The sequence below is a fragment of the Andrena cerasifolii genome, chromosome 1, assembly GCF_050908995.1.
Source record: "Andrena cerasifolii isolate SP2316 chromosome 1, iyAndCera1_principal, whole genome shotgun sequence".
Classification (NCBI taxonomy): Eukaryota; Metazoa; Arthropoda; class Insecta; order Hymenoptera; family Andrenidae; genus Andrena; species Andrena cerasifolii.
In genome coordinates this window covers 26491198-26518554 of record NC_135118.1, presented here as the reverse complement: position 1 = coordinate 26518554, position 27357 = coordinate 26491198, and the positions used below count along the sequence as shown (strand labels likewise).

The window sequence follows — 27357 nt, the reverse complement described above, 5'->3', positions numbered from 1 at the left end:
TGACTTTACCAGAACTGCGTGCGTGTAGTTTAAGACGGTAGCGCATCTATAAAGAAGTACTATAAGCAAGGTTCAAATTCAGCGTATGTCATTTCCGCCGAAGTGTAAACAACTTTTTTTCCAATACTATTAAATATGTCGAATTTTGTGCCAAAAAAAGCGTATTTACTGGGGATTTTACTGCAGTACTTTATTAAAAAAAAATCTGCAGCTGAAGCACACAGAATTCTTGCTGACACTTACGGCGACCAAGCTCTGTCGCAAACAGCATGCAGAGATTGGTTTAGACGCTTTAAAAATAATAATTTTGATCTTCAAGATAAAGAAGGCTCTGGCGCACCGCAAAAGTTTGAAGACGAAGAATTCGATGCACTACTTGATGAAGACCCATGTCAGACACTAGCTAAAGTTGCAGAATCATTAGGAGTTGATCACACAACAGTTTCGAAACGTTTGAAAGCATTAGGAATGGTTCAGAAGAAAGGACATTGGGAGAGACGTCGAACGGCGTCTTTTCACGTGCGAACAGCTGCTTCAACGGCAGAAAAGGAGAGGTTTCTTGCATCGTATCGTGACTGGCGATGAAAAGTGGATACGCTACGACAACCCTAAGCGTAAAAAATCGCGGGGTAAGCCCGGCCGTGCATCAACATCGTCGGCAAAGCCGAATATCCATGGTTCCAAGCATCTACTCTGCATTTGGTGGGATCAGCTGGGTGTACTTTATTATGAGCTACTCAAACCGAAGGAAACCATCGCGGGAGATCGCTATCGACTACAATTCATGCGTTTGAGCCGAGCATTGAAGGAAAAACGGCCGCTGTACGAGCAGAGACACGACAAAGTGATTTTGCAGCATGACAACGCTGTGCCACATGTTGCAAAACCGGTGAAAACCTACTTGCAAACGCTTAAATGGGGGGTTCTACCCCACCCGCGGTATTCACCAGACATTGCCCCTTCGGATTATTATTTGTTCCGATCGATGGCACGTGGCCTGGCTGAGCAGCACTTCCATTCTTATGAGGATGCCAAAAAGTGGATCGACTCTTGGATAGCCTCAAAAGACGTATCGTTTTTTATATATAATGAAAATAAATAAATAATGAAAATAAATACTTCCCTAGTAGCATTTATTGTTGGCACTTTGATGGCCAACTAATTCCCAACTTGCGGATACTGTGGGCCAACCAGAAATGCTACTAGGGTTTGTTATTAGAGCAACGCAACATCGTTCATTCCAAGAGTCATTTCCCCTAAAACCCATAAAATAGATCTTATATGGATACTAAGCAGTTTAATAATAATAATAATGATAATATTACTACCGCTACTAGTAATAATAAATTGATTTCCAAACACCTCAGCGCAAAAGCACCAAAATATGTCCACGTCCTCGTCGCTAAATAAAGGAAGCCGAGAATTTAAAGCCACGATAACCGCGAAGGAGGTGGCGAACACGGAAACCACTTCGATTTCGAATGTCCACTCGACCGCCGGAGGCATAATTCATTGGACGCCAGTGTGTTTTCGCGCGTCGCGCGGATTTATCGCCGGCATGTCCTTGCTCCTCGGCCCGTGAAAACGCTCGACCATCGCAAGGACGCGGGCCAACGAGCCCTTAGCCTTCAATTAATTACCAGCGAAATCGAAAATGCAGAAAGTCGTGGCGTGGTCTGCTGCCTCATTCGTCAAGCGTACCCGAAAGTTTCGCTATCGGAACGTCGGTTAATGCAGTTCAGACCCCCGCGCCGGGCCGATCCACCCATCAAACTTTCACCATCGCGGTAACTACTGCACCAGCTCGAAACGAGACCCGTCGAGACGGTGGAAGGCGGCTGGTTTTATTTGGGGCAAAGGCTTTTAATACTCATCCGTGACAGCTCCATTCGACTTCAATCATATCGCTGGATACGATAATAGTGGAAACAGTAATATACCCTTGCAAACCGTTTATTTAAAAACTTCTTCAAATTTAAAAAAAGAAAAAATCCCGAAAATACTTGAGTTTTCAGACCATGCAGGTAGGCATAACCCCTTAAGGTGACAGTAATTGGTTAGGTGACAGTAATTGGGTCCTTTACCCTACGTACTACAAATGGTGTGCACACGGGTGTAGAAGAAACTGAAGAACCTTGCAGATACTGATTCGAGAATTGAGTCTGACCACTTGTCACCAGCTAGATGCGTTAGAATTGTCTACTATCGTAATTTGCACGACCAACAAGAAGCTATGGATATTAATAATATAATATTTAACGCTGTACTAAACTAGAACAACCATTGTTTTCTATTCAATCCATTCCATTCTCTGCTGTCCTCGTGAAAATTCTTAAAAATACCTTCTACGATATTCATTTAATTTTAGAACAAAAAGGGAGCAATATGGCAATCCTCGACTTGACTAAAGAACAGTTGAAAACGATTCGCGAAGCAGAGTGCTTAACTCAAGTTTTCGAAATTTGCCAATGCCTCCTTCAACCCCCACCTTGAAAACCTTATTATATTTCTCGAGCCTAGCACGAAACGTTTGCGGAGCGTGATTTTCGTATTACCGTTCCGCCCGAAAATCGCCAGGATCGATCTCTTTTCCTGCTCGCTACGGCAATTTTATCGGCTCGCGGGCAACGTTGTGGGCGCCTTGTTAAAGTGAAGATTACTTCCGGTTCAAGACAGACGGTCGATCGCGGAGTCTGTTGTTACCCGCGGGATAATAATATTCGTGCTAGCCGCCCGCCTCGAATCAATATCGGATTACCACGCGAATGTTATGTAACGCGGTACACGTCGGCCAAATTGTTTCTCCAGTCGGATCGATTTGGTACACTTACCCATCCTGGTAATCGATATATCGCGTATAAGAAGCAGCCTAGCCTAGTTCATATTAACTTCGGACAGATTCCCCTGCTCAGGGCAAATACAGCGAGACAGGATAAAGGATAGTTTGGACGAGGGATGGTAATTATGGTGATGAGGATAGATACAAAGGGATGAAAGAAGCATGCTAATTTTATGTTAATATTTAGTGTAATTAATTTAATGGGTCTGCACTGTAACGCCCTAAAACATTATCGTTGTTTTAAAAGCAACCATTAAACAAATATGAAAATAAAATTGTTGTATTCTCAAAACACGAATTACTGAATAGAAAAAACTTGAATTTAGTCAACACATTCTTTATGTGACGGAAAAAGTTCCAAACAAGGGTCATGCATTAGGGAGTTACAGTGCAAGGACCCCTTAAGGGGAAACAACACTTCGAAGCCCGGAAAAATGTGCAATTTTTTTTAATTTTTTGTTAGATATCCATACTTCGTAGGAAAGTCATTGATATGGGGTTTAAATGTGCACGTAGTGGACAGTATTTTAGAATTTTTGTGTGACAAAATATACAGTTCTAATCAAGTTATAGAGGTCGCCGTAAAGCGCGACGCTTCGAACACGATCTGATAGTTTTCCACTTTATTCACGTTGCGTTCATCTGAGAAAAAAGAGGATAGCATTTTTTATATATATTAATATAGTTACAGTTAAGCTTACGGAAAATAAAAATAAGTTATTTTTACTACTTTTTCCACCCCCAAATATTTTGATTTTTTCCTGAAACTGATTCGAAACTTTAGAACTTTCCCCTTTACGCTCCGCCATTTCTCCAAAAATTATTGTAATTAAATTCCTGTATGCTTAACTGTAACTATATTAATACAGATTAAAAAAATGCTCTCCTTTTTTTTTCTCAGATGAACGCGACGTGAATAAAGTGGGAAACCATCAGATCGTGTTCGACGCGTCGCGCTCTACGGCGACCTCTATAACTTGATTAAAACTGTATATTTTGTCACGCAAAAATTCTAAAATACTGTCCACTACATGCACATTTAAACCTCATATTAATGACTTTCCTACGAAGTATGGATGTCTAACATAAAATTAAAAAAAAATTGCACTTGTTTCCGGGCTTCAGGGTGTTGTTCCCCCTTAAGCTACATAATGTGTTTAGAAAGATAGTGAAGTTTCACAGCGATTTCTAGAGACCTCTCAGAGTGATTCAACTCATATTCAACATCTAGAAATCTAAATGAAACGTGCTCCACTTTTAAAAGAGTAGACACCTCCTCTAAAATCCACATGCACACTGACTTTTAACTGGACGTTTCAAATATCCAAGCTGAATACTTGCTTAACAATAATTTTCTGCTTCTGTGCAGTTTCACGCGTCTGCAAAGTTTGCGCTAGAAATTTGCGACCACCTTCCTTCCCCGTCGCACAGTGGTCGGAATAGGGGTAGAAGGGGAGATTCGACCCCAAAATGAACTTTCTCCTATCGAAATCTACTGAATGTATACTACTTCCTAAATGTCCAACAGCCCCGGAACTGGAAATATTAATAAAATTTAATAAAAATTGTAATTAGGACAAACACTTAAAGTTGGACATTTTAAAGATAGCATTTTTCATCAGACAAAACTGCTTCCTTCTCAGAGATGCCCTGACGACCCTGTTTAATATTTCCTCTCCGTTTCTTTTCTAGAATAAAGAGCATTCTTTTGCGTTATGAATTAACACAGTTAACTAAAAATTACTGTTCATAATGTATTAAAAAAACAATGCTCAATAAAATAAAGAAATTTGTCAAAGTTTTTTACATTTGACAAGGAATATCTTTCAAGTTCTATCGAGTTCCAGATTCTAACCAATTTTAATATTTTCAGCACACCTTCTTCTACAGAATCATGCAAAAATCATTTCCCACTTTAGCCCACGCTTTAAATTATTAATGTTTAAATCTGTCAGCGTTACGTCATTTTACATATATGCGTTGGTATTCATCGTATTATTATTATATTACAAAGGGTTTTTACAAATATAGGCTGTAGTCTGTCGAATAAATTAATAATAAATGAATAATAATGTTTAACTAAACCGTAGATTTCGTCACAATTTCTAATATTACTATTTGACTTTTCCTTATAACTCGGAGACGAATAGTTTTCTCAACATGCGATTTAAACCAATTAAAGAGCATTAAATAAGGCACCAAATAAACAGAATGAAATTTGTTGTATCCCAAACAAGATAAAAAATTGAACAGTAAATAAATGTATAGAATATTAAATTCTACCTATATCATTAGAAAGGAATAATTTTTTCCTGTCTTTTGGCGCAAATTTCATTGCGACATCTTTTACAGTTTAAAAGTTACACACGAATGTTCCCTATTACCCCTATCCCGACCACTGTGCGTCGCAGTCCGTCTAGAACCCCCAGAATTTTCTTTCATCTATTCGAAACTTCACCCTTATGACCGCGTTTCGCGCCAACGATGCCGGTAACGACGCGAGAAATCAATCAAATGATCCTCGTACGACATCGCCCCCGCCACCGTCGAATTGTTTTCTCATCAGTCTCCCGGAGCCGCGTCAACGAAACGGTTACACGCGTCGATTGATCAGACCGACGACGCTCCGCCGTTTTTGCCCCAGAACAACGAACACCCTTGAATTTTCTATCAGCGATACTCGGCCGTTTTTACGGCAGCCTCCGCCGTGCACCTTTAAAAAAAAAAGCAGCCCGCGAGAAGCGACCCAAGCAGGACCGATCAAAATCGCTGTTTACGCGCGAACCGCGTTAACAAGCGCGGAAAAGTAACGAACGGAGGCCGGATGATTGGCGTTGCGGCGGTGTCTGTCAGCGACAGATTGCGATGATAAATCATTCCACCGGCAGCCGAAGTGCCGACAAATCGCCAAGTGGCCAAAGTCGTGGTTGCGTAATGCAGCGCTGGGTTACGAGTTCGAGCTGCGAAGTTGCGGGCTGCTAAAGTGTTTCGCATATTCCGCACAGAATTGCGCTCAGTCTTCCGCGGGAGCTCCTTAACATTTAGCAATGGCGCCTTTGAGGGAGGATGTAAAACATATACAGGAGTACTTGGAATTACAACTTACAGAGCATGGCAGGTCGAAGACCCCGAGTCTTCAAACCTGAGTGTCACTCAACAGTACTCCACTCTTCCCTGCTCCCACGGAGAAGCAAGCTGCAACCCGCCAGCCTGTCTAGGCTCGCCCCATGTGTCATCATCCCGTTCGAAAATTCACGTATCCGCCAGCCTGCCCTACGTAGCACCGCAGGCCTCACCCCCGAAGGCCACTTGTACCTATAAAGTCAAATTCCTCTGTCCATCCGACAGAAAGAGCGAGAGGGCCAGGAAGCGGTCGGGAAGCAAAAGCGAAAAAGGAAGAAAATCAGCGGATCCAAGCTCCCTGGGCAGAGAGACACGGAATGAAACGCACACACCCCGTGCAGCGATGCAACCCGTCACCCGAGCCACGTACACGGTCAGACAGTGTTTTCGCTGGTGTATGTACGTCGGAGAGGGTGCAGGGGCGCAGCTACACTGGCGCTGGCACCCCCATAAGCCAGCAGGGCCGAGAGATAGGCCGGGGGACGCGCGCACAGGGCAGGGGAGCGCGCACACACACGCGAGGATAACGGTGACCATCCCCGAGATGCGGCGAGGGTGGATTGTCGGGGGGCATGCGCGGTCGCCGCGCGACACAGAGCCTGTCGGCGGCTGGAAATCGCGGAGGTTCGAGGCTACGACCGACACCCTGCAGTCTATCGCGGGACTTCGACCCCCGCGCTACGACGGGGGTGGAGTAATCAGTGGCTCCAGCCGCGGAGTCCAGTCGCGGACGCGCCACCACCGCACACGGTGCGTTCGTGCTCCGTTCGCGCGACGCACGTCCTCGGCGTCCTTGGGGCCTTCGAAGGGGTAAACCGCGACATTCGACTGGAACAGTGCGGCTTCCTTCGCGGACGATCTTGAAATTCGGTCACCCTCTGCTCGGGCTCGAAAAGAAGCAATGTCGTTTGAATTGAAACTATCCCACGGGGCGTCAGAGACGGTTTTAGAGCCGCGGAATTTTCGCAATCGACGAGGAAGAATTTTTCCAATCGGACGGAAAGTTGAATCGAGTTCTCGGGTAACCCGCGTTCGCTGCTCGGTTCCCTCGTTACCGCGCGACCCCGTACGGCGCGGCGGGATGTAGATTAAACAGGACTTCCGCGCGCCGCGAGGGTGCCTCCGTCGCGGAGGGTGCATCGGGAGCGACGGAGGGGGAGAAGAGCCAGGGGTGAGAACCGTCTCGAAAAAAAAAAAAATGGCCTGCCGTGCGGCCAGTTCGCGAGTGTGTCTACGACGAGGAAAGAGGAGGAAAACAGGGAAGCGCGACGCCGAGGGAATATAGCGCGGCCAGGGGAGAGTCTGCAGCCACGGTAAGTCGATTACTTCGTGGTCGATGATCAAACGGTGCTTTCATTACCGTCGGCCTCGGTCACTGGCACGCTCGTCGGCGTTCGCGGCACTCGCCTCTGTGCGACCCTGGAATCAAAGATTCTTTAAAACTGCCACCAGACGCGGCTGACTTTCCACGCTTGTCGCGTCGTCACCTTCTCCACGCTCCAACTACCCCGAGCCTGTACGTTAACTTCTTTGCAGGAAATAGGGGATCGGGGTACTGAAACTCCCTTTCTGTCGATTTTACCGACTCGATCGATTATCGAAGAACGGATAAGTGGAGGTACGAAGTAGACGATCGAAGTAGAATTGCAGGGTCGGGGGGAGAAGGCAGAGGGGTAGGGAGAAGAATGGATATTCTTGTTTTCGGGTGGTACAGGGATTTGGAATTCCTTAGTTACTAATATCCCGGGCTATCGGGTAAGTTTGTAACTTGCAAAAGTATTTATAAAAGAATGTCCCAATTTCTTTCCACTAGAAGTAGTCCGTATAACGCTTCGAGTTTCTGGCACTGAAGACTAATGACAGAGGAAACGTTCTATCCAGTTTTCCCAAATCTCTTCAAACTCCAAAGAAGCCATTGCTGGTTCCAAGAGCCTCTCAAATGTTTCCCGTTGAAAAAAAATAAGAGGAATGGAGAGAGGCGTTTGTTCGCAAGCTTCCTGAACTTCTTACCTTTCGATCTCAGACAGGAAAACAAGGAAAAGGAGCAAAAGCCGCTCCCTTTTATAGCGACAAATGTATTTAGACAAGTTTTTCATTTCGCCCGGCAGTCCCTACCGTTCGATCCTCCTTCGGGAGGGCTTAAAAAGACTCTTCCCCGCGAATAGATTTAAGAGGGTCGCATTGGAGCCTCGTTTCCTGGCGACGGCGCAAGGGCCCGGTGTAATATCGGATTCGAAAAACTCGAGGAAAATCGTCCGTCCTGGAAACTTACACCGAAATTGAATATCAATCCACTACCCCCTTGAATCGAAACGCAAAATCAATTTCCCCTCCGCCTAACACCGAGCTACCACAAAAACTACCCCTCAAGAATTTCCTCACTCCAGTTCTCCGCAAAAATAATATCGCACACTTCGAGCTCCCTCGCACTTTCACATTCTTACCATCCAAGAGAGCAGAAAACTCCCCGCACTTTTACATTCCTGCTATCAAAGAAAGCAAACTTTCAAGATTTTAAGCTCGCCGTGGCTGTCGAGACGCCCCAAATCGACCTTCCCCTGTCGAGGAACAAGCAACCCTCGGCTTCTCCACATTTCCACCCCCATTCGCCGCTTCCTTCGTCACCCGAAATTTCTTGAACGGCCAAAATTTCGTCGCTGGTTGCAGCCTCTTAATTCCCTGTCGCGTAACGACGTCCCAGCAACGCTGTCGCCGAAGCGAAACACAGTAGAAGGTAAACGAAGCAATCGGACGCCTCGTTCCCAGCTGGTCGACGCTTTTCGAATTCGACTCGAAATACGGAGCTCTATTTTTTCGCTGAACGGGCGCGTCCCGCTCGTTGATAAAATGGAGCCGCTTTTTGATCGCCGTTCGTATCGGCCGCTGGTATTTTGTTGCTCCGACGTTTTGTCTCCAACAGCGGTTTTATTCCGGACAGATGCGTGTGCCCCGCCAGCTCGCTCGCGAATGCGCGCCAGGTCGGCTCTCGATTGACCCATCTCCCTAGATTTTTTTTTTTCGGTCGCGCGAATTGTATCGTATAAGTGATATTTAGGGGAGGAAAGTTTTCGGTTCAAGGAATATCGCGGCAGATGGGCTTCGATGGGCTTTACGCGCTGGAATCCTCTCTTATCGAGTTTCGGGCTTTTTTGGTTGTTCCAGTTCGAGAGGAAATGGGTGTAACTTTTTTTTATTTCAACTGAAACGATCCCTGTTGGGTGAATTTAAAGCGGATGTGTGGGGAACGAATGGGGTCGGAGATTCGATGCTTCGCGGAGAGATAGAAATGGTAATATTCCAAGTTTCATGTTTGCAAAATTTAAAGAAGACGGAAAAGAGAGTGTGCGGAACGATCGACCGCTGAAATTAAGTTTGATGCTAACGAACATTTACGATCACCTTCGGGAGTTCTTATCTCGCACGTAAAAGTCGAAGTTCAACTGACGAATAGCTTCCCAATATTGCGGCAGAAGTCCAATAAAACTTCGATAAAGTCTGACTTGACACAATAAACTCTGGAGCCCATTCACTGGGAAGCCAGAAAGTTCTCGGACAATTAGACCTCTTTGAAGATTAAAGGGACGTCTGTTTCACAAGATTTCCAACTTCTTTTCAGACCCTCTCAAAACATCTTTTTTTCGCCACCATTTATTTACCACACAGTGCTACTACTGAATTTTTTTAACAGGCTATAGTGGACTTGTTACAAATATTTTCGATCTTTTATTTCAAAAGCTCGTTATCCTATCCTATTGCACAATACTGTATATGCGTAAGTTTTTCACGAGAATATTATCAAGATTATCAGAGTACTGGTCAGCAAGGGAAACACCACAATTACTCCTACGCATAGAACAGTAAAAGCTTCTTTTTTTAATATTTTTAGGTGCCGGATAAAATTGTTGTTTTACGAACAATCAATTTATCTGCTCATCACCTAACTATTGTCAGGCGTTCCTCAGGGCTCACATCTTGGTCCTTTACTTTTTAACCTTTTTATAAATGATCCATCATGTATTTTCGAACATAGCCATTTTTTACTATACGCAGATGATTTAAAGATCTTTAAAGAATATCCTGTAACGAAGACTGTCACGGTTTACAGATGGACCTTGTAAATTTTGAGAGACGGTGTGCGAATAACTACATGACCCTAAACCTCTCAAAATGTTATTTAATGAGATCGTCTCGAAGAATCTGCCCCGTATCTTTTGACTATAAGCTTTGCGACGCGATCTTAACTCACGTCTCTGAAATTTTCGATCTAGGTGTTTATTTCACACCGCTGCTAAACTATTCAAAACATTGTCTGCGCATTGCTAGTGAATCTACTAAGGCACTTGGTTTTTTGAAACGCTGTTCGGCAGAGTTCAGGGATCCGCGTACTCTTAAATTACTATTTTGCACACTTGTTAGACTTAAAATTAATGTTAGAGAGGGTGCAGCATAAATTTCTGCGTTTCGTTGCGTACAAATCTGGACGTAAGATGTCGTATAACGATCACGAGTACACGCCCGTCTTGAAGTTGCTTAACTTGAAATCACTTGATAGTAGGAGGGTACGCATTGACTTTCTGTTCGTGTTCAAGTTGATTAATGGAATGACAAAATGTCCTCAACTCTTTCGGTTAATTAATTCTTATGCCCCTGCAAAATCTTTGCGGTTGAGACAATCCTTTTATCCATCGGTTTATAAGTTGAATCACGGTTTCTCAGACCCGATAAATCGTATTTGTAATGCTGCAAACGCTTTTGGCGATTCTCTTGATTTTTTCACGGAATCAACCTATTCCTTTAACAAGGCTCTTGATAAACTTATGTAAACTTATGTAACCTCGTTGTGTGTGAGTTTATAGTGTGTGAACCATTTACCTACTTTAAGTATTGTATGCTTTTTTGTATGCGCTGTGCATTGCTATTTCTTTTTTTCTTTTTATCTTTTTCTCTGTTTTTGCTGTTGTACACTAATGGGACTTTATCCCGTATATATTATAATAATAATAATAATAATAATAATTTCTCCATTAATAAGTTTAAAGAGAAAGTACAGATCCACGTTCAGTTAGGGTTGCCATGTTCAGTGCTAACAATACAGAAGTATAATCATAGTCGAGAAATGTTTCGAATTTGTGTTGAACCCTAAAATAATTTTATATTTTCGTCACATAGGGTGGATGTGCCGTTTGTGGCCATTGCACTGTTTAGGTCATGTGCATAATTACCTTATTTCTAAATTGCTCGCAGATCATTATTACGTGGAGACTTTCACACGATAAATATTTTGTTTAGTAAGCCACCAGAAATATAGGGTTACATTTACTGCTTACACGGAAAAATATTATATTTTTTAAGCAGAGGCCAAAACTGGCACAATACCTTAAAGTGCCCACAAATGGTGCATCTACCCTACTGTTTTTTTTTTTTTTTTTTTTGTATCCGCAGTCATCTGATCATTACCGCTTCACAATCCTACCGTTCGCCAACAAAGAGCCTCCATTAGCGCGATGATCGTGGAATAACGGTGGCGCCTCCGTAGGCCCGGCTGAATTGTGTACCCGCGGGTGTCACGAAGTTGGCGGATTCGATAACGGGCGCAGCCTTATTGTACGCAGCCTTATTTCGTCTACGAAGGGACCGTGTCTTGTACATAACACTTCGATCCGACGACAAAGGCTCGTGTTTATTGAGCGAAGTAGCTCGGGCGCAGGAACCGCGTCCCATCGAACTTCCGTCAAAGGGCTGAACTTCGCCGCGTAATTTCGCCCCCACGGAGGCGCCGTGGCCCGCGTCTTACCCTCTAACGATCCTCTCCTTGCTAATTTCGCGTGTCCTTCAGCGCCGAAATTACCCTCGCGTCTCTCGGACGTAATGAGACTGGGGGATCTCGCGATCTCAATCGTCTGGGTCCCCAGAATGACGAGAATCGGATTCCTATCAGGATTGCAGGGATCAATCAAGGTAGCACGACGCGCTTACCGATCCACCGTACGAATTTCGAATCGTGCCTGCGCGAAAAGCTTCAGTTACGCGCGCCCTCTGTCTCCATTTCATTCTCCTCTATCAGGAATTTAGTGGATTTCGGGGAGAAAAACCGTGTGTACATTAACGTACATCCCGTTCGACCTCGTTCCGTGCACGTTGCACGAACCACCGTTCCGTGCTGAAATTTTTATCGGGGCCTCCGCGTTCCCAGCGCTATAAACGTTTAACGATATGCGCCCGATGCTCAGCGAAACCCATTTGTTCGAAAACGAGGGCCCAATTACCCCCTCTTGAGGGGATGTTTCTTAACCACCGTCGGCAGTTCCAGCGGTTTCTTTTATCCGACTATTAAACCTACGGGAAACAATTTCCGCGCCCGACTAACGACAAGTTGGAGGAGGGATGTCGCTTAATCGGCGACGAGGATCTCCCCATCGGCGCAGGGGATGCAACAGTCGCGTATGTGAATTAATACGAGCGCCAAGAAAATGCTGCAGGCGTTCGACGGCGCGCGAGCGGCCTACGAACTTTCGGCATTCCCCTAACTTTCGCTTGACACGCGCGCGACCTACACGTGCTCGAGGTGTCGCGAAAGCTGCTTAAGTACTTGCGTGGGACTTACGAGGAGAGTAATTTAGGTGTCCGCCTCCGATCATTTTGATTTTTGGATGTGTTATAGAGGACCGAAAAATAAGAAATACGTGTTTTTTATTTTTCCCCGTTTTCGTATTTGGGGGTGAAACAGTTAGGGTTGAAAGTTAGGGTTGAAAAATCATTTTTGTGGAATATCTCGAGAACTATTAGAGATAGGGGAATAATGTGAATGGACGAATTTTGCGTCTTTGAATGCGAAATATGACTGACTCAGCCGATTTTCAAAAAGTCCATTTGTTTAAATAATACATAAAAAATTGTTATTTTTTGTTAATAATTCTTGTAAATCTTCATCTATTTTCATGGAAATTTATTTTCTTATACTTCACAGCCGAACCGAAAATACGGATAAATCAGAATTTGTATTTCCTACAAATTAACAAATATAATTATTATTGAAGTTTTACCAGAATTATTAACAAAAAATAACAATTTTTTATGTATTATTTAAACAAATGGACTTTTTGAAAATCTGCTGAGTCAGTCATATTTCGCATTCAAAGACACAAAATTCGTCCATTCACACTATTCCCCTATCTCTAATAGTTCTCAAAATATTCCACAAAAATGATTTTTCAACCCTAACTTTGAACGCAGTTTTCACCCCCCAAATATGAAAAACGGGAAAAAATAAAAAAACACGTACTTCTTATTTTTCGGTCCTCTATAACATATCCAAAAATCAAAATGATCGGAGGCGGACACCTAAAATACTCTCCTTGTTAGCATCGGCCTATGCGGCGCGTACTTACCCCGATTAAAGAGCGAGAAGGGATATTAACGAGGTTGTAACAAAAGCTGGGAATAAAAGCGTGCATTTGTTATCCTCTAGGACGCTGAAGATCGATTTTCTGCTGCCCTGATAAGTATGATTTCGAAAGCACTTCTCCGTTCTCCGTCCTATTTCCTCGGCTAATTAAAAGTCATTATCCAAATTTTTCCGCAAACGAGGCGCCCCAGTTTCGTGACTCTCAAATAAATTCAGCGCGGCGATTAATTACGGCCGTTATTACTCCCCGACAATTTATTTTATCGAGTGCTTATTACTCGCCGAAAGTTGGTATCAAAAAGACGAGCGCGTCGTCGTTAACACCCTGCCTGACGAGAGGGTAGCGTTCGCTTGCTCGAAACGCCCCTTCTTCTAGTTGGAGCGGCGCGCAACTTCCGCTCGCAAGTTCGCCGTGCAAGTTAACGAGGCGTGCGTTAATACACGTTACTTAATGAATTCCGGCACGGCTTAACGGAGTGTTAACGTAGAAACTTGCCGTGGCCCTGACCGAAACAGGCTTCTAGCCACTTTGGGCACGGCGATCGTGCCGCTGCACCGGAAGCGTGGCCTTAAAACGTCTAACAGCTGGTTCCATAGACTCGGGATCCCCTTCGAAGATGCTCGCTGGGAATTATTAATCCGCAGCAGTAGGGGCTTCTTCCTTTCTTCTTTTTCCACCATCGACTATAGTTCCGCGATGCAGCCCGTAGAGCGGACTGACTAGGTGATGGTTACGGTTTCAACGCGACAACATGTCTCGCTCGATGGACACCAAGTGTTCGCGTGACACTGTGCGAAGGCTGCAGGCAAATCACACTTGCTAGTATTAAATATTTCATGCGTCGTGACGAAAGGGAATGCATAGGTACGTTATTTCGAGACAGGAGATGTGTAATTGCCAGTTACAACGAGACTCATATATTTTACGCGCAAAGATAGCCCGGATCAGTAATTAATTAGAATCGACCAGTCGCAGTTCTCTTCTTGTTTAACCCTGGGGCAGGCGCGCCAATGAGAGGTACACGAGCAGGCGCATGGTGAACTGAGTTCGTCAGTTGAAAGTAATAATTTTAGCCCCCTTACATATTACACTTCAGAAAGGGTTTCTCTGTTGACAGTGGTAACTTAAATGAAATGCGATGTGAAAATATTAGCAATGTATCCAAAAATGCAGTGAATGTATTTAAAAATACAGAAATAGTATATGTAAAATATTTTTAACATCAAAAATGAAAATCAACTGGCACAAGCAACGTAGGGTTCTTGAAACACACCACGATCGCGCGGGGAGAATGTTTGTCTTACCGAGGCCTAATGAAGGAAATACGCAGATCGGTGAACGAAGTTCACAAAGCGCGCCCGCTAGAGGGTTGACGGAGACGAGATGGGAAGCGGTACACTTCGATGGTCTGAGAAACTGTGACTACGGATGGTCCCTTTTTGTGGCGGCTGTGGTAGGAAAGATTCCAAGGGATGCCGCGAAGGGTTGGTCCCTCGAAGCGGAAACGTAGCTTCCTCAAAGCAGTTATTCGAAAGAGGGGGTTAAATTGAGCATTGTCGCGATCGCGAATTACGCAAAGATTCCACCGGTTGCGACTGCAGAGATCCGTGAACACTCGCTACCCTCTCAGGGCAAAGTTCTTTCCAGATTATGACGCCCGAAAGATGATAGCGCTTCCGCGGTTCACGACTACGCGCAATTCGCCTCATTTCACGACTATCTGAACGGTTTCTGTGAAACTTTTTGCCCCCAGCACGCGCACAGGCGCGTATACTTCACTGGCGAGCGTCGCAACTGCGAGGAATCCTCTTTATTGTATCGCACGAGCGGCTGCGTTGCAAAAGAGCCTTGTGTCTGTCTGTTTGCAGCTCCTCCGAGGGAGCTCTCCTTTTCAGAGCCAGGATCCTCGTGATTCACAGCGATGGCCGACCGATAGGTAGCGGGCAATAAAAGTTGCTCGAAAAACCTGAACGGTGGAGGAAAAAAGTGGCGCAATCGCTTCTCGTGTCACTTGCGATCGCGGCGATACTCGCGAGAGAGCGGGACGCCGGGTTGAGTTTAAGAACTGTAGGAGACAGGGGTGGGAGGTTGGAGTCTCGTGGAGGGTAGGTCCTGGAGAATCGAGGCTGCATTTGAAACTTGAGAATTTCTGCGCTCAGGTGGTCGAACGATTCTGATCTAGCAAGGCACAAATGTCTGATGGGAAGAGTACAGTTAAGGTGTGATTAAGGGGGAACACCACTGTGACGGCCGGAAAAGTAAGCCATTCTTAAGAATTTTTTTTTCAGGAATAATATACAGTTTTCATAGAAAATTTTGATTACCTACCTTTAGTACGCTGTCTTAAGAGACTACAGAAAAAAATAAATAGGAAAACGCTCATAAATTTTAATATATTAATTAATCTTCTAGACCCCCCCACGCCAGCTGGTCGAAGGTGTAACTATGGAACAGCAGGTCCGAAATCAAATTTCTTTTTTTTTTTATAAACTATATTAGTGTAGTTTCCGTTGTACGTACCGATTTCTTAAACAAATTATTTTTGTAAAAATGGTGCGCCTTAGAAGAAATGTTTCGAAAATCCGCGAATAAGATAGACAGCTCTTTGAGCGTTTTTAAAAAAATTTGTTTTCAATCAAAGAATCCGTAGGTACAACGGAAACTACACTCATATAGTTTATAAAAAAAAATGTAATTTAATTTCGGACCTGCTGTTCCATAGTTACACCTTCGACCACCTCACGTCGGGGGTGTAGAAGATTAATTAATATATTAAAATTTATGGATGTTTTTGTATTTATTTTTTATTGTATAGTCTCTTAAGACAGCGTACTAAAGGTAGGTATTAACAATTTTTTATGAAAACTGTAAATTATTCCTGAAAAAAATTCTTAAAAATGGCTTACTTTTCCGGCCGTCACAGTGGTGTTCCCCCTTAAAGCAAGGCTGAATTACTGAGGACCTTGTGGCAAGGGGGTGCAGCTCCATTTTTGACAGTTTTTTTACTTATGACGTGTAATATACGTTTGATGCAAATCCGATAATAAATGACTGATTTATTGCAAATAAATAAAAATAGAAATATTAACATCTTTATTATATGTACAATATTTTCTCGCCAATCGTAGAAATAAAAACTTATTAACTCAATAACTACTACTTATTGAGTGAAAAAAGATATTTTCCAATTACCGTCCTCTTTTTAATGTTAAGTCAATTTTATAAACAGTTTTTTCTAATTTACTGGAAGTTGGTAAAGATGGAGCTGCATCCCTCTTGCTGCAAGGTCCTCGATTGTAAAGCGGAACACCCCAACACAGTTCAGACTTTCAGCGATGAGACTCTCAATTGAAGCCTGTTACAAGAAATCCCCGCTCGAGTCTAGAATTTTAATTCTCGCGTACGAAGCAATCCACTGTCTTATCGAAGTTCAAATTCTTATAAAAAAAACAATGGAACCAGTGACACACTTTCTGCTCAAGCTCGATTCAATTTAACAAGCCCAGTAGCCAATCCTCTACTTCTAAGAAGAAAGGGAAAATCCACTAATTACCAGCGAACGAAGGCGAGAATCGTTTACAATTCAGCGGTAACAACTTGGCGCGGTCCTTGATTATTTCTCGGCGATATAATACCTACGGGCGAGAGACAGACTATCGCCCCCGCCGGCGAGAACAAAACCGTTCCAAGGGAGATACTTGCAAGTATGTAAACGACGAGCACGTGAATTACCGCGGCACCGCCAGGGGAAAGTGCAAACTGTGCAACGGAGAGGATAAATTCAACCGTGCCGCGTTTCTCTACGCAAACGTCGCGGCCGCTTTGGTCTTTGTTCAGCTAGCTCGAGAGGTTGAATTCAACGTTTTCGCGCGTAGCGCGGCGTAACAAACCTTTCGTCAGCGACGTGGCTTTCGGCGGCTCCCTCGACGGATCCCGTGGCCCGCGAATTTTCCGCGCGCGGCGGCGAGATCCGACGAAACTATTCGCGGAAGGAACGCCGGCAAATTCGAGTGAATTGACACTAATAACATTAATTGTTGGGAAATTACGCGAAATTCCGGAGCACCTGTTTTAATTACACCGTTATGTAAACGGCGAGCTTCTGTTTCCTCGGCGGAAAGTTCCTCGCGCCCCTCTTTATCGGGACGGGGAATTCTGTGGCTTGGATTCTTGTTAGAGTCGCGAGAATTTTCGAGGAACCAAGAATTCACTTTGCAGGTTTATTTAGATTTACGAAATAATTTGGTTGGTAATAAGTATGACTTGCAATTACGGGGTTGATTGCAGATAAGGGGAGCGGAAGACGCTTGGGTCACTGCTTTTCTCAAAATTTTGCAAGCAGCTTGAGTCTACTACGTGTAGTAACATATTAAACTCAGTTTATGAAACAGTTAGAATTTTGGGGGAATATCAAATTCAAAGTTATTTTTTCTGTGTAGCGTGAATGGGCGTATACGTGCGAAGGGAATCTAAGTAACAACGTACGAATAATTAAAGCAAGACGAAGAACGGGCATTCGGCACTCAAATTTAATTATAGTTAGGCTAAAGTAGTCGAATATGTTGACCTCTCCTAATATGAGACCCCAGCTTATCTCCGCTACAGAACTCTTAAATGTCATAGCGATGCTGTTTCCCTACTAACTAACCGTGTATTTGTTGCTTTGTCCGCACAGGGGCATCGTATATTTCTGAAATACGATGCAGAAATTTTTTGAAGTGATACGATTAAATTACAAAAATATCCTCTAAAGTGGTAAGTGTATAATGATTTTCACAAATACTGTTGTATAGTGCTTGCAATGGAGTTTAAGGCTTACTAGTTGCATATCATTAAACAATGAAGACTTAACTTCGAAGCTACTTGATTAGTTATCATGTTATTGTTTCCAAATATGAGACCCGTGAGAGTTCAACGAATGAGAGTGAAGAAGAAATTGTTCTGAATGATGAAAGTGATTAACAAGGGAACACCGCGAACCCGGACTCACCGATTGGAACGCAACTTTGTGGGTTTTTAGAGTGACTCAAAACAAGAATAACGGCGTGTTTCATTTGGGCTCTATCGCCCTTTAAGGGGGTGAAAACTAACCTCAAAGTCAAATTGCCACTTCCACTTGTTCGCGAATAACTCTCAAAGCACAACAGATTGAAAAAAATGTTTCAAACAAAAGTTTAATGGCGCAATAAGCGCTACAAACTTGCGTTAACAAAATTTTGAAAACAAATTAAGAATTTCTTTTTAAAAATCAACGTTTATTTCATAAGGGGTCAAATGGGGTTTAGTGTTAATGAAACTGTTCTTACTCAAGAGTTATGATGTTTTCAAGAAATCGGTCTCACATTCGGCTACTTCACCCTACGTGTGTAAGGGTAAAGCATTCATTCCGATTTTCTCGAAAAACATTGAGCAGCATGTCCTCTAATTGTAAACAAAATCGAAACACAACTCGTTCCCTGAAACTCATTTACATCCCCCTCTAAGAAGTAAAGATTTACAAAGTGAAGCACAGAGAGGACCAAGGAAAAGTCAACCAACCAAACAGTATTTCTGTTCTACGAGTGATTAATAGACGATTCACAAAGAAAGATCTCCGCGCTATATTGCTCGCGATTTTAATCGAGCCTGTCACCAGCTCCGCCAGCGGCGGGACCTTAAATCACGTCCACTCAATAAACTGCGCCCCGAAACATTGATTTACTATGATTGTCTCCGCCAGCGAGATTTTTAATTTACGGCCAGTCGAGAGCAACCCCCCTAGAACAATTGCAACTTACAACAAAGTCCATTTACGAGGCCGAAAACGACCTCGGCGATTGCAGAGAAATCGTCCACTGGTCGAGTGCCGTTCTTCGAGTCTAACGACGCGTCGTCTCGCCACTTCTCACGCCCGGGAACACGGCGGATTCCTCTGGCGAGCAACTATTACAGCGTTCGACGTGCCTCCGCGCGTTACGGAGCTGCAGCCCTCGTGGAAGACGAATCGCTGGAGGCCTGCAATAGGCTGATCGCATTTAATTGCGGCGAAGGAACCACCCTTATTGCATCGATTTGAAAGTTCCCCATACGAGGGGGTGGCAATAAGGTAGGAACTCGTGCTGGGAACTTCTTTCGTCGGCTCTACGAAACGAGATTCGGGGCGAAAAGAATCCAGCCACGGTCTAACGTAATTTCGAGAAATTGAGTATTGTTCCTCCCGCTTGCTTCTCTCCTTCGCCCTCCTTGATGCTGTGTGTTTACCCCTCCCGCGGCCAATTTGTTTCCTCTCCGTTGGAGCAACGCCGGAACCACTGCGCTCGCGACCCATTCTTCCGCGCGGGATTGCAAAACGCGAAATGAAGGGATTAGACGCGCGGCGCAGCTGGTCCAGTAATTTCGGATGCTTTGATCCGAGGATCCAGCCTCGGCTCGGATTGTTTTAGTTGATGGCTTAGAGCCATTCGGTTCTATACCTACTCCGGTAGTAGAGGCTTGAGTTTTGTAGTTGAGTAGAATCTCTGCTAATTAATTAGGACCATATCCTCTTGTGAATTTTCTAGAATGCCTCTTGTTTCACCATCTCCTCTGTCATAAATACAAAGTACTTGCACTCCTCGCATCAAAGCTCGGCGAACCTCGCCAATTGGATAAGTGGGTTAGGAAAATCCATACGGCGAGTGCTGGGGGTCTTGGAGCAGCCACCGAAGCTGTACTATTAATGAAAATGTTAAATAATAGGATCGATGCGAATGACAGTTATCCCTTGGATAAAAGGGTGCTCATCCCTAGCTTGTCAGTTACACGTAAGCCTCGCGTGTTCCGCCAGGAGCGTACGTTGTGGGTAGCAAATCCGACGAGAATATATGACAAAGCCTTTCCCCGACCATTAATTTCTGAGGACCAATTGTGTGCAATGTATATACGCAAATGAAGCGAAACATATACGCATAAATTACGTAACCCGACTGGGAGGCTCGTTTGCCTGGCAATTAGGGGTGGCCACCACCCCGTAGCGGAGAAAGTCTCGGAAGATTCGAACGCAAATATCTCGTCGAACGTTTCGTATTCCACCCTCGAAAAGTTTCTCCTGCCTCCCCTTGCTACCTCAGCTCCGCGGGATGAAAAATCCAACGCGGGGCATCGACGACGGCAACTTCGATCCGCGAAGTGCCAAGAAGAATTGATTTAGCGAAGTCCGTAATGAGTTGATTGCACAGGATTCTCTATGCCGTAACTTTCGAGCGACGCTGCCTTAAATTGCATTCGTTACGGCCCCGACCCGCAGGAATTTGATTTTGCGAAATATCACCATCCCCCTTGCCCGAATCCAGCCGGCCTCGGTGGTCGAAGATCTGCCTCCGCGAAGCCGGGAAATTCGATTTTTGGCATCTGTGTACAGGTCGTCCATGGGTAAGGGCGATTCGGCGAGCACGTGGACGGGAATTTCCAACGGACGGCGGATATTTTCCTCGTTTCGGTGAAATAAAATTTCCCCATGCTGGCGGACGGGTAGGGGGTCTTATCAACGGGTCGTTAAACGAGTGGAAAATTTCGGGGAGCTCGATCGAAAGTGAAGGATCGTTGAGCGGCGATCTGGAATGATGTTCGATACGAGCGTGCTCGATGTGCAGTCGAGGGTGCTTCGTGGTACGGAGTTTCGTCCTGGTGCATGTATTTCGTTTGGATAGGAGAGGAAATGCAGAAGAAGGTAACATGGGGAATTTGTTTAATTAACTGGGGACAAAGTGGTGGAGGTGGAGATGTATTTGGAAGGTATCGATAGAAATTGGCAATACTGCAAAAAGTGATCTACGTGTGGGAATAACGAGGCACGTTTCTATTAAATCCTACGTAAAGAGAAGCGGTATACAGTGGCGTGCAAAAGTATTCGGCCACCCTTTAAAATCGCGTAACTTTTTTAAAATTAATCCAAACGACTTGAGTTATTTTGAGAAGCTAGAAGGATTAGTTCGCTCCTGAAATCAGCAATTTTCGAGCTTATTCTGTGATATTTAAGCGTTTATAACTCAGAGGAACTTTAACCGATTTTTATGAAATTTTAGGCACGTATATAACTTAGTTAAATTTACAAACGGGTTTTTTAAATTTTCGTTACAGGCTCATAAAAAAAGTTTAAAAAACGACCTTTTCTATTTTTTTTTGCTATTCGTATCAAGTGCATTTTTTTTCAAAAAGACGAATCACGTCACTTAGCAAACTAATCATTCTAGCTTCTAAAAAAACTCAAGTCGCTTGAATTAATTTTAAAATAGTTATGCGATTTTAAAGGGTGGCAGAATACTTTTGCACGCCACTGTATAATGCTTAGCTTTCCAAGCCGCATGAAACGTCCCTAATCTACCCCTTTGAAACGTCCCTTCCAACAACTCCACGATTTTAAATTTACAAACGGGTTTTTAAAATTTCATTACAGGCTCATAAAAAAAGTTTAAAAACGACCTTTTCTATTTTTTTTTGCTATTCCTACCAAGTGCATTTTTTTCAAAAAGACGAATAAAAAACTCAAGTCGTTTGGATTAATTTTAAAATAGTTATGCGATTGTAAAGGGTGGCAGAATACTTTTGCACGCCACTGTATAATGCTTAGCTTTCCAAGCCACATGAAACGTCCCTAATCTACCCCATTCAAACGTCCCTTCCAACAACTCCACGATTACAAACAATGTACCTGCTTCTTGGAAAAATGTTAAAAATTCCTGCCTCCGAAAAGCAAGAATACCACTTTGTCACTCGTACCGCCAGGCTCGCCAGCCAAAGCTAGCGCGTACGTTTCGCGCTGGTTTCCCAGCTGCACCGCCTCGGAGAGGAACGGTATCCGTACTCGTTGGAGGCGAGCGCAAACGCTCGCATAGCAAACAAGCAGGCTGTACACAGAGCATATTAATTGCGCGCGGATCGACCGCACAATTCTGATTCCGCAATTACGCGCGTTCAGCTCGTCTCGCGGAGCCGCGGCGGCTCGTCTCGGCGGCCCTTGGGAATCGTTAACCATCTCGAAACTTTGCCCATTCGCGAAACTGCCTCGAGCCCCGCCACCGACATCCGCCCACTTCTCGGATGCACGCTCAATTTTCTTTTCATTTTCCTGGGGGAAACCTCGTGCCGACGCTCGACGACGCTCCACGGCCTCGTGAAAAAACATCGCGCTCGCCCGATTACACGACGGAACACACTGGCAACGCGTCCCGATCTCAGCTTCCTGGCGCAGCATTGGACAGGATTTCGGGGAAAAACACGGTCCTGCTTGCATAATAGATTCACGAGTAGACGTACTTTAAACTGGCGTTTACTAGATACACTTCGCCGTTGAATCTGCCATTGGAAATTTGTAATGTATTTTCCAATGTCTGATGGAGACGTGAGCTGGGGTAAGAGTACCCAAGTGATTCAATTTCTTCTCTTTACAGCCACGATTTCTCATTCGTGCGGGGTTATTCATTAATCAGATTCCAGAAGAGATTGTTCCACCTGCGTTAATCAAACTTGCTTTCAGAAATTCCCTACCGCATCGTCCCATTTCTCACGTAACTATCTCCACAAAGTTTCTCAGCCATAAACTGCAAACGGGACCTAAAACTCAAAGATCCGATGATCCAAACCACCTCGACTTAGCTCTCCACCTCTCCTCTTCCTAATGCTGCAGAAAAATACGCTCGGAATCGCCTGGCCGTATACAAATATCACCCTCGGAATAAAAATAGCCCCTCCCCGAGAGCTGGAAATAATCTTCCAGCCGAAAAGGCCGCACGTACCGTACATACGCTGGCATCAGCGTGCAGCGATACCAGCCGCGCGGGCTCACGCCGCCTGATGGTCGAGCGCGCGCTGGCACGGATATCTACGGCGGCAAACAGGATTATTGGAACGGAGAGGAGAGGAGCGGCGGCTCGATTGGGTAAATGGTTTCGCGGGCCACAATCGGCATATTTGCTTTTTATTTACGCCACGCCGGCGTAATTGGCCGGGCGCGATTCGCCCGGAACCACGTCCGCGCTCCCGCCGTTTCCACTCGCGAGAAATGAAAATGATAATCGAGCCCCGCCGCCGAGTATCGCCGTTGATATTTGATTCTTATCTAAACGCCCGCCGTTCCGCCCTCGGGACGCCCCGCGAACCCCCGGCGGAAAGGATTTTTCGAATTCCCGAGATGCGGCCGAGATCTGGAAACGCTCGGAACTCGTCTGGGAAGATTAGAAAGGGGCGAGGTGTACGTACTGTGCGGGGGTTAGCTCGGAGTGCATCGCTGCGATTGGCTGTTCTGTAGACTCAACGACTGACGTGATTTTGGGGGCTTTCGAGGCGGCTTGGGGAATGGAGATCGACGGCGTGCAACTGAAGGCTGGATGTTTAAGTAATTGTAGATTTTGAGACAGTTGGAGTGGCACGAAGGTTTTCCCTAAACCCTAGGGGGTACGACGTCCACTTGACGCATTTTAAATATCAAGCTACGTGTGTCACTTATTATTGATGTCACTGATTATTATCACTTGCTGACAAGGATGAGCGTCTTAACCCTTCCTGGTCGCTGGGTCCAATGGACCCGCTTTTTAAAAGATTTTATTCCCTCTGTTTGTTGTATGTTTGTTTGTATGTATGTTTGTATGGTTCAAATCTGGCAACTCGAATTTAACCCACCTCCAACTATCTAATTGTCTTAAAACTTTGCAGGCGTGCGCAGTTTGGATGACAATACAATATTTAAAAAAAAAAAAATAACACCGAGCAGGTGAAAAAATTACCCAGTCATCAATAAATATAACTCATAACTACAAATCCAAACGACTTGAAATCAGCCACTCCTGTTCTTTACGAAAATAATTTATCAAGAGATGATGCGTCACGTATGTACGAATAGTAGAACTAAAACTTTGCAGGCGTTCGTAGTATATCACCATCGAAATTGTAGTACAAGAAAAGAATTATTTTTTAGTCACTGTAGCACTACAACGTTTAAGCAAACTGCTAAACTGTATACAGCAATAAAAGATATTTGTAAAGAAGTCTGAGCTGTGAAATGTAAATCCACAAACACTAAAAACTAGAAAATAAAAAATATATAAAAAAATTTTATGTTAAACGATTTTATTAAAAATGTAGTAAAAACTAAATTAAAACGCACTAAAAACCAAAGAGTAATTATTTTCTTGTACTTCAATTTTGATGGTGTTAATATCATTTTAAATAAAATCGTGGGGCACCATGTGCAATCAGAAGTTGAAGTAGTGATTCATATCCTGTTATGAAATCTCGTGTCCCACGATTTTATTTAAAGTGATATTAACACCATCAAAATTGAAGTACAGGAAAATAATTATTTTTTAGTTTTTAGTGCATTTTAATTTAGTTTTTACTACATTTTTAATAAAATCATTTAACACAACAATTTTTTTTATATTTTTTTTCAACTTTGGAGCTTGAATTTCATTTCTTGCTAAAACGCGACTATTCTATATTCAACAATGTTCAAAGTGTGTATTATAATTTTTGGGACTGGATTGGACAGTTCGTGCGGTAACTGTATAAAAATCGGCCGGTTCTATTGGACCCAGTGTGACCACCGCATAATTTTACAGAAGTGTGACCACGAAGGGTTAAATAGTATCAAGAACCCTTAACCATTAATTAGTCGCAACTTTTTGTGTTACATAATTAGTCGCATGGGGCCAATTTGATCCCAAACTTAAACTTGTGATATTTCTTCAATTTCTCATTATTTCTGATGGAATGTTTTGGTTTATTATAAATTAGATTACGTCGAGTAAAATGAAATAAACAAATCATTAATGCTCCTCTATTTTTACATTAATTATTAACATTTATTAACATTTTTTTTCAAAATGGATTCTCCGTCCAACGCGAGGCAAACGCATCCACCCTTCAAGGGTTAAATGTAAAATCGCTTAACTTTGAGTCGTTGATTAACGATGAATACGATCATCTAGTTGCTTCAGAATTAAACAGATTCCTCTGGATCGATCTGCAAAATCCGAGAGGCTTAGAATCACCATCCCCTTTATTCCACCATACATTTCACTCCACCCTACATGGCAGCGGCACAGTATAAGGGGTTGAAACGTTCTCGCACACCATCCCAGAGCGTTCCACGGAGTTCATGCACCACTCTCCCCCCAGTCCCATCGCCAACTGCATTGACCGCTGCCCCTGGGCAAGGGCAACCCGTGCAGTGCTCGCGGACGAGGCGATCGCGCGGAGTTTTAGCGAAACAGCTAGACAGAACTGTGTCGGAGCGCGGTAACAATATAAAGTTGTTAAGCCAGAGTCGAGGGGCCCCTTGGTCGGCCGCGTCTCGTTCATTGGACACCGGTGTCAATCGATTGCTCCCTCGTCGGGGCGACGTCTTCACATGCACGTGGCCCTGCACACGCGTGTGCAAGCACGGCTCCTCCAGGTTTTTGTAACAGGGCTGACGAGAGCAAGAAGCGGGTTCGGGAAACTGGCGCAGTCTCGAGCAATCGATCACGACGCCGCCAGCCAGCCCCTCCCCCGCGTGCCCGACCACCCCCCGCCACTTCCAGCCCCCTCTTGCTCTCTTTCCTGGCTCTTTCGAGAATTAAATTCCGCCAGGCCGGCTGCATATACGGGAACGTAACCGGCCGTGAAACTTTTCTGTTCCGTTCACGGCCGTCGCTTGACGAACGATCGAAATTAGTCGAGGTATTAGGGGGAATTATTGCGCCGAATAACTGGCGCCGTTGGCACCGTTTCCGGCCAGCCAGCCTTCCACCCTCAGCTGGTAAATTGCGCCGCTGTAACGCGCCTCGAGCTGGTCCCTTGGCCTTTTTTATTTCCATTCGCTTTGCTTTTGTCCGCTCGGCCGTGTTTTGTGGCATCGAGGGACTATTTGGCGAACGTAATTTTTGGCGGTTCGATTTATATCGCGGGGCCGCGGGTGTGGATGTGGCTTAGAGTTCTGGGGTTGAGATTGGTGCATAGTATTGACTCTTGGTGGATTAAACTTGTTAGAATGCATCGCAGGGTTTAGAATGCTGTCGTTTTGGGGAATCGACGAGGCAGTGGCAAATGTGTGCGCTCTATTTGAGCCAAGATAGTATGTTCTAGTATTTAAGCTTCTGCTCGTTAACCACATGTAGTCCGTGCGGACAACGCCTATCGGCGTTCGGCGAGCGTTGCGGAGAGATGGGGATGGAGCATTTCCGCACACGAGGTACGCTGTGTGTATCAACCTCGGTATTCGAAGGGTTAAGGGAGACTGAGTGGCGATGGAAGATTTCAGGTAGAATTTTTGGCTAGCAATTTGAGCCCTTCGCTGTATGCATCGTCGAGTATCGAAGCTTCCAGTTTTATTTTATTCGCGAGGGACTTCGAGAGTGTTCTGGACTCCAGTTCAAGAATTGACGAACTTAATTCGCGGCTAAGAAGCTCGCTCTAAATCCACCAAGGGAAGTACTTTCGTCAACAGTTCAGGTTCCAGAGTTGCAGACCGCGGCTATCTGGAAAGTAGGTTCATTGGTGTTTCGAGGACTCTGGAGTTTGGCCTTTTACGACGTGCTTGTAGGAGGACAGGCAGCAAGTAGTATAAATTAAAGCGTCCTTAGTCTCGAAACTTTTTGCGCTCCGGAGCTCAAATATTAATTATATGATACCTCGTCTTCAACTCATAGCAGAGTACTCTCGGTGTCTAAAATATAATGAACTCATGTTCACCCATCTTTTCTTTTTTTGCTCAAGCAAACGATCACAAACTCGAAGAAGAATTTAATTTTCCCGCAAAATTATATGCACCATTCCCGCAATACGCATTGAGCATCACATTTCCAGTTATAAATTAAAACAGTGCTGAGGCATATCACGGCAAACAGGCTTCCAACACACCTCGAAGCATTCAGCCTCAATTAATTCACCACTAAAGAGGAAAACACCCACTGGAAACTGCAGAGCAGAGCCAAGATTACGCTCTAATCAAATTACATCAGGCAAAAGATGCACCAAGCTGCCAGCAAATGGAAA

General features: G+C 44.3%; 1 long non-coding RNA gene across 1 annotated transcript in view; it reads right to left on the bottom strand.

Moving 5' to 3' along the window:
• The window catches only part of LOC143373661 (uncharacterized), a 134077-nt gene that overhangs the window by 12815 nt on the left and 93905 nt on the right, over positions 1 to 27357 (bottom strand). The window lies entirely within an intron of this gene.